Source organism: Oncorhynchus clarkii, unplaced genomic scaffold (genome assembly GCF_045791955.1).
Source record: "Oncorhynchus clarkii lewisi isolate Uvic-CL-2024 unplaced genomic scaffold, UVic_Ocla_1.0 unplaced_contig_6670_pilon_pilon, whole genome shotgun sequence".
NCBI lineage: Eukaryota > Metazoa > Chordata > Actinopteri > Salmoniformes > Salmonidae > Oncorhynchus > Oncorhynchus clarkii.
Window position 1 is genome coordinate 4,822 of NW_027260157.1, and position 7,432 is coordinate 12,253.

The window sequence follows — 7,432 nt, forward strand, 5'->3', positions numbered from 1 at the left end:
ATCAAATCGCGCGGGCAAGCGCGCCGGATCAAAATTGGAACCAGCCAGTGGTGCTGATGAACAGCTCCTTGCCAGAGTGGACACACTGGACAGGCAGTCGGTGACAGAAGAGAGAGTTTTAAAACGGGTTGGAAGGTTAATGAAAGGACTCAAACTCAGCGTTGATTCGTTCAGAACAGGTTAGCAAGGGGTTGTTTACATAGTTGTTTTTACATTTCATATAACGTGTCTGATATCTAGCTAGCTAAGTTAGCTGTCAAAGTAAATACATGTCTCATACTAGCATTGGGAGCTAGATTGAAACGAGCTACTGTAGCTAGCTAGTTAGACAGTCAGGTATGGGTCTGGTAACTAACGTTAGTTGAAACAGCTACGTGGCTACTTGTGTAAATGTAAAGCTAGCATTGTCACTGTGGTTAGCTACCTAGCTGTTGGCTGGCAGTGTGCTAGGTTTGTCAACTAAGGTTAGCTAACGGACTATTTATTTTGTAGGAGATGATACCATCGCGCCAGATGATACCACCGCGCCAGCATGACAGCGATTTTCAGAAATTCAGAAAGTAACGTTAACGTTAATCATTCATCACACCTCATCACAGGATGTCATGTAAAGCTAGATCATGATACTTCACCAGGTTGTCACGGGTCTGAATTAACTCTGAAAAGCTTGGCAGGCAAACCTTCAAGTTATGGTTTGCAAGGGGTCTCTCTCTATCTTTCTCTCATATATATATATATATATATATATATATATATATATCTTTAACTTTCACACTCTCTCACTCTGCCCTTCTCTCTCTCTCTCTCTCTCTCTCTCTCTCTCTCTCTCTCTCTCTCTCTCTCTCTCTCTCTCTGTGTGTGTCTAAAAATATGCACACACAAAAAAACATTACAATTAATCATTTTAGGTCTGAATAGATATGTCAGAGCCCATCAGCTCTGTTTTCTGTCCCACTGTTGGGGCAAGGGGAGGGGGGTCTATCCCTGGGTGTCTGGTGCTGGGGACTTGGGAGGGGTGGCCTCAAAATAGATAACAAGGGGACACTGCTTGTAGAAACCCTTGGGGGAGGACTTGCTTGACTGCCTGTCTAATTTGTACTGGTAAGCAAAGGTGGTGGACACATCTTTCACACGTCAAACTCTTCTTCCAACAGCGGAGAGAGTAAAGAGAGTAAAGAACAACTTTTCTCCTCGTCAATCAGAGCTTAGCTACCTCAGCGACATAATTGCTCAGTGAACTGGACCTGCTTGTCTATAGCCTTCTCATTGTGTTTATTTGGAGTTCCCCTAGCGACATTGTTGACAGTGAAGAAGGGATTTTTACTTCAGAAGGAATCATTTTTTTGTGCTTATCTGAATTGAGGGGTATTCTTTGTGACACTGTTACATGGATGTTTCCCTCAAAAAGGTTTGTGTTTTTTCAGATTTTATGTGAAGTTACCTTTGAAGCAACCAAGTTTGGAGATTTCTTTCAGCCAAATTGTAATTGAATTAACTACAGTAATATATTTCATGCTGGATACTCTGTTCCCACAGTAATGTAACTTTATTGTGATGTTCTCACTGTAGGCTAATTTCTTATGTTTCTTAACTAGTTTCTTATCTTATAGCCTATGACTCATTGATTGAAAACCAGAACAGCTCTTCAGTCTACTTACAATGGAGTTAATTCAAGACATTGGCTAAAACCTGACTGTAAAATGAACCACAATCAAACTTGTAATTGTATTACTACTACAGTTTATAGACTGGGTTTTTACATTATAGAACTTATAGTTAACCATTCCCTTTCTGGTTTGTGGGCATGACATTGACCACACAGGGTCTCCAAGCAACACTTTGTTTTTATCATCTGACGAAACATAAGAATGGGCCAGTTAATTTTTGCACTGCCAAGTTCACCAGGTGGGTGGAGATCTCATTTAAGGACCAATGGAATGGTCTAAAATGTGTAAACTCCACCCACCCGGGGCACCAAGCCATGCAAAAAATGAATTCACCCAATCTGCCTACTGATAACAATGTGTGGGTGGAGCTGAAATGCAATGTTTGTAACTGTGAGAAAGAAGATTCCCAGTAAAATACTAACTATTGTCAACTAAGCTAACCAAATGTAAGGTCAGACTGAAATATGCTTTAGAAAGGCAGGAGCATGCATGTTATTTTAATGTCTGTTTAGAAGAGTCAACAGCATTAAGCCTGCTTTCCAGGCTCTCCTGCACTAGAGCGGTTGGCTGTAGTGCAGAGGGTCTGGTGTTGACAGAGAGGCAGAGGGTTCTCATTTAACTCCCTTGTCAATTAGCTGTCACTCAATCAGATTAATGCAGGCTCTGGTCATCTTGGGGTGGAGTGTAGGGAACAGCCCTCTGGAAACAATAGAGCCAGGTGCCACAGGGCTGGGGACTGTCATTTGAATAACTAATCATTATTCAATGGCCAGACCAACTGTTGCAGACAATGTGCACAGTGTACCCGACCCTACTCCACACTTTGGATATTGTGGGGGTGCCCCTGTGTATTTGTGATTCAGCCCAGTCCACCTGGTCATGCTGCTGCTCCAGTTTCAACTGTTCTGCCTGCGGCTATGGAACCCTGACCTGTTCACCAGCCCTGCTGTTTTTGACTCTCTCTCTCTCTACCGCACCTGCTGTCTCTAACTCTGAATGATCGGCTATGAAAAGTCAACTGATTTTTACTCCTGAGGTGCTGACCTGTTGCACCGTCTACAACCACTGTGATTATTATTATTTGACCCTGCTCGTCATCTATGATCGTTTGAACATCTTGGCCATGTTCTGTTATAATCTCCACCCGGCACAGCCAGAAGAGGACTTGCCACCCCTCAGAGCCTGGTTCCTCTCTAGGTTTCTTCTTGGGATCCTGCCTTTCTAGGGAGTTTTTCCTAGCCACTGTGCTTCAACATCTGCATTGCTTGCTGTTTGGGGTTTTAGGCTGGGTTTCTGTATAGCTTTTTGTGACATCGGCTGATGTAAAAAGCGCTTGATAAATACATTTAATTTATTAAATGGAGATGTGGCCACCGGATGTAACATTGCATAATTTTTTTTAGTATCTGGAACTGGAAAGTAACAGTCATTGAAATAAAAGGGTCAGTTGTGCAAATAGAGTTTGTAAAACTCTGTCCAAAAAGAAACTGAATCAGATTAGACATGCTATTCATGGGTTGCACCTTCGTCACTCGTTCGTGTCAACATTCTACCGATGCCGCAGCATATTGATGTCCGACGGAAGGTTAATGCTCAGTCTTTCTGAACGGGGGCTAGTGAATGTTTCGTCAAAATTACACTATAGTGGACTGGAAATACAATGACATTGCTAAAGTAGACACATAATTAGTAGAAAACAACATTGCCATCATTATGTTGTCATCAAGTTTACTTTAGAGAGATGGCAATGTTGCTGGCCGTGAGCTAGCAAGGTTTGACAGAAATAGCTAACAATGGTAACATTAGCTAGCTCAAATGTTGGTGCTCTCCCCTCAATCTTAGATAGCTAATTAAAGTTATACTGCATCTAAAGTCAATCTGGCGACGTAGCAAAGATGACAAAAGCTTGTCCTACTAAAAAATCTTGACTCCTTTTCTAATGCCATCGTGCTTCCAAGACATGGTAATGCACTTTAGACAGTCTTCATCAGCACCTATTGTCACTGCATTGAGTAGAATGCTCAGCTGGGCATCAGTCCTAAAATTAACATTCAAAACAATTTTGTGATGAAACATGGAATCCATGAATTCAGTTTCAGTAACTCAGGTCCCTTACAGTAGATGTTGAGCAGCTCCTTTGTCTGTCGCTCAGGCTGCTGCCCACTGAGCTGTCCCAGCAGAGTGAGGAGCTGCCAGGGGACCTGCAGTCTCTATCCTGGCTCACCACCGTGGACGTACACAGGCTGCAGCAGATGGCCACAGGCAGACTGGCCTTCAACAACACAGAACCCCAGAGCAGCCCACTGGAGCTTCACCCAGGTTCAGACCAGCACAGAAACATGAATACAGCACTAGGACATGACACCATTGTCCCTCCCCATAGCAACATGCAGAACAGTTATATTGGAATGAACTACATCAACAATCAAAATGGAAATGTAAGTACTCCAAAACCTTTCGTTTTTTTTGTTTTGTATTTGTGTTTGTCTTTGTTATTTTTAATCATCCATGTTCTTCCCTTCATATGAGTCTTTATCTTTCAGATGACAGGGTACCCAGGAAGTGGTATGCCTGCCTCAGAATACCAGTCCTCCCCAGCCCACTACTACCACTCCCCCCAGCAGGCCTATAGCCCAGCTCAGGCTGTCCAACAGGTAACATCCACAGAAATGTTAAGAAATGTTTCTGAACTCTAATGAACATAAGAGTTTATGACAGAGTGATGCATATAGTATTTCTCTGTATCTCTCTATAACTCGTAATTAATGCAAGGAGGGCCTAATAAGTTTATTGGTTTCATTTTTCCCAGCATTCCCCCAGGAGCCTATATAACGGCCCCTCCTACCATAGCCAAAACCTGTATGAGCAGCAAGCAGCAGGCATGAGCATCACCAACCCCCACAGCAACCAGGATCTCCTACAAGAACCTAATTCCTTCCCCAAACCTATCTACTCCTACAGGTAGGACACACTAACACATTAACTTGGTCAGTTTACATGACATTTAATCGGTACAGTTTTAACACAGTTCGTAAAGGACCTATCAAAAAAGAAGACACAATTAGAACTGAGCAAAAATTAAAATGGATGATATTTGACTGTTTTTGCCAGCTGCCTGATTGCTATGGCTCTGAAGAACAGCCGGACAGGCAGCCTCCCTGTCAGTGAGATCTACGGCTTCATGAAGGAGCACTTCCCTTACTTCAAGGTGAGGAGCAGGGAGATGCCTCTTTACACACATGAGATTATCTGGGCTCATGGAAGTTTGGGAACATCGGCAACAATGTTTTTATCAGTATGTGTTTAACTGATGGTCTACCTTACAGACGGCGCCTGACGGCTGGAAGAACTCTGTGAGACACAACCTGTCTCTGAACAAGTGCTTTCAAAAGGAAGAGAACAAGCAGGGAGGCTCCTCCTCCACTCGTAAGGGCTGTCTGTGGGCCCTCAACCCAGCCAAGATCAACAAGATGGAGGAAGAGATGCAGAAGTGGAAACGCAAGGACCTGACTGCCATCCGCCGCAGCATGGCCAACCCAGGTGAGGATGGTAGAGCAGACGAGAAAAGACTAGCCACATTGTGGCAATTAGCCATTCTAAAGAAAAAACAGCACATAATGCTTATGTACACTGAGTGTACAAAACATTAATGACACCTTCCTAATATTGAGTTGCACCCCCTTTTTCCCTAAGAGCAGCCTCAATTCGACGGGGCATGGACTCTACATGGTGTGAAAAGAAACCCACAGGGATGCTGGCCCATGTTGACTCCAGTGCTTCCCACAGTTCTGTCAAGTTGGCTGGATGTCCTTTGGGTGGTGGACCATTCTTGATACACACGGGAAACTGCTGAGCGTGTAAAACCCAGCTGCGTTGCACTTTTTGACACACGCCTGTGCACCTGGCACCTACTACCATTCCCCATTCAAAGGCACTAAAATCTTTTGTTTAGCCCATTCACACTCTGAATGTCACACATACACAAGATTTGTCTCAATTGTCTCAAGGCTTAAAAATCCTTCTTTAACCTGTCTCATCGCCTTCATCTACACTGATTGAAGTGGATTTAACAAGTGACATCAATAAGGGATCATATCTTTCACCGGGATTCAGCTGGTCAGTCTATGTCATGTAAAGAGCAGGTGTTCCTAATGTTTTGTACACTCAGTGTAAGCTCATTGTTTACTGCTAATGTTCATGTTTCTCAGATGAGCTGGACAGGCTGATCACAGACCGACCGGACGGCTGTCGGAGGAACCCTTGTGACCCCAGGATGACGTGTCTCCCTTCTAGCCCCTGTGGTTCCCCTCTGTCTGGGCTTCTGCAGACATCCCTCCCCTTCCATCTCCAGGCCCAGAATCCCACCATGCTAGGAGACCCCAGCTCCCCTGTTCCCGCCCGGACCCCTCCCCTCCACGCGGTCCCAGACTACTCCCACACCCCCTTCATCCAGCAGCAGCCCTACAGACAAGCCAACAGCCACAGTCTGTACAGCCTCCACCCTGACGTCACAGCAGATGTGGACGCTCTGGACCCTAGTATCATGGAGTTTGCCGGTGGGTTATTATGAATATCGGAGGGATATTACTGTATGTTTAAAATGAATAATGGCATATTTGTGGAACACCTTTATCAAAACAGATAGTCTTGAACATAACTGTTTTAATCCAAGGATGATTTGGTTAATGATCTGTTTTAACGGGTTATAATGTGTTTGTTTCTGTCTCTCAGGGAGCCTATGGGAGGGGGTGAGAGAGGAGGGCTTCAGCCTGGAGAGTATGTTTAACCACTCTCCTCTGTGCCTGTCTGACTCTGAGCTGCCTGGCCACACCACTGGACAGCCCCTGGTGGACCTACAGGTTTCAGGGCTGTACACCACCCTGGACCCGGCACCTGCTGTCCCCTTCTAGTACATCACCACCACAGAGGCCGCCCTGCTCTGGCTGACTGTGAAACACTGATATACAGTGTATTAAACACTGATATACACCAAGACAGACCACTACTGTTGAACCTGCATGTCCCCACACCTACTGTATGAGAATCCTGAACATTCTCCCACCTGACAGGATGTCTTGCCTCTTTCATGTCAATCAGAGATTTTTTTTTTTTTTACTGATTCCTGTTTCTCTACCAAAGCACTTAAGAAGCACCCAAATCAGCTAGCATAGACGTGTTTGATTGGGCCTGTCAGATTTTGAGAGTGATGAGGATACAGTGTTTTTGTGTGTGTAATGGTTTAGAGGTAAAATGCAATGCCACTTTATTTTTACAAGAGCTGGAGTCAATGTTGTGACGGTTGTCTTCTGTGAAGATATGTAAAAGATTGTCGGGGAAACTCATCTGTCATCTATTTCTTGTGGAGGAAAAGTCTTTACTAGCTTGTGCAAACAATCCTTTTTTTGTTACCAGATTTGATTGTGGTATTTTAGCTCAATAGTTTATTTGTAGTACTAAAGTCCTGCTAGGCAGGCATTATCTCAGAGTTTTCTGTTTTGTTCATTTGTATTTATTTACTTTGCTCTGTGTAAACTGTCTAACATGACTCTTAAAGCCATGCCTTACAACAATAATTGTATATTGTAATATAGAGGACTTTAACATGTTAATGTATTTTAGAAATACTAAACATTTTTAACTTAAGATTATTTATGTAAAGGTATTACAGACATGTTAAAAGCCTTAGCAGATTCACCTGTTTTAAACTGACAATAGACTCCTGTGCCTACAAGGTGTTTCTCTAACTGTAAACATTTTCAGAATAA

At 43.6% G+C, this 7,432-nt stretch overlaps 1 pseudogene; it reads left to right on the forward strand.

The window, feature by feature from the left end:
* Positions 1 to 513: 513 nt before the first annotated feature.
* LOC139401199 (forkhead box protein N4-like) lies at positions 514 to 6,628 on the forward strand (annotated as a pseudogene).
* The last annotated feature ends 804 nt before the right edge of the window (positions 6,629 to 7,432 follow it).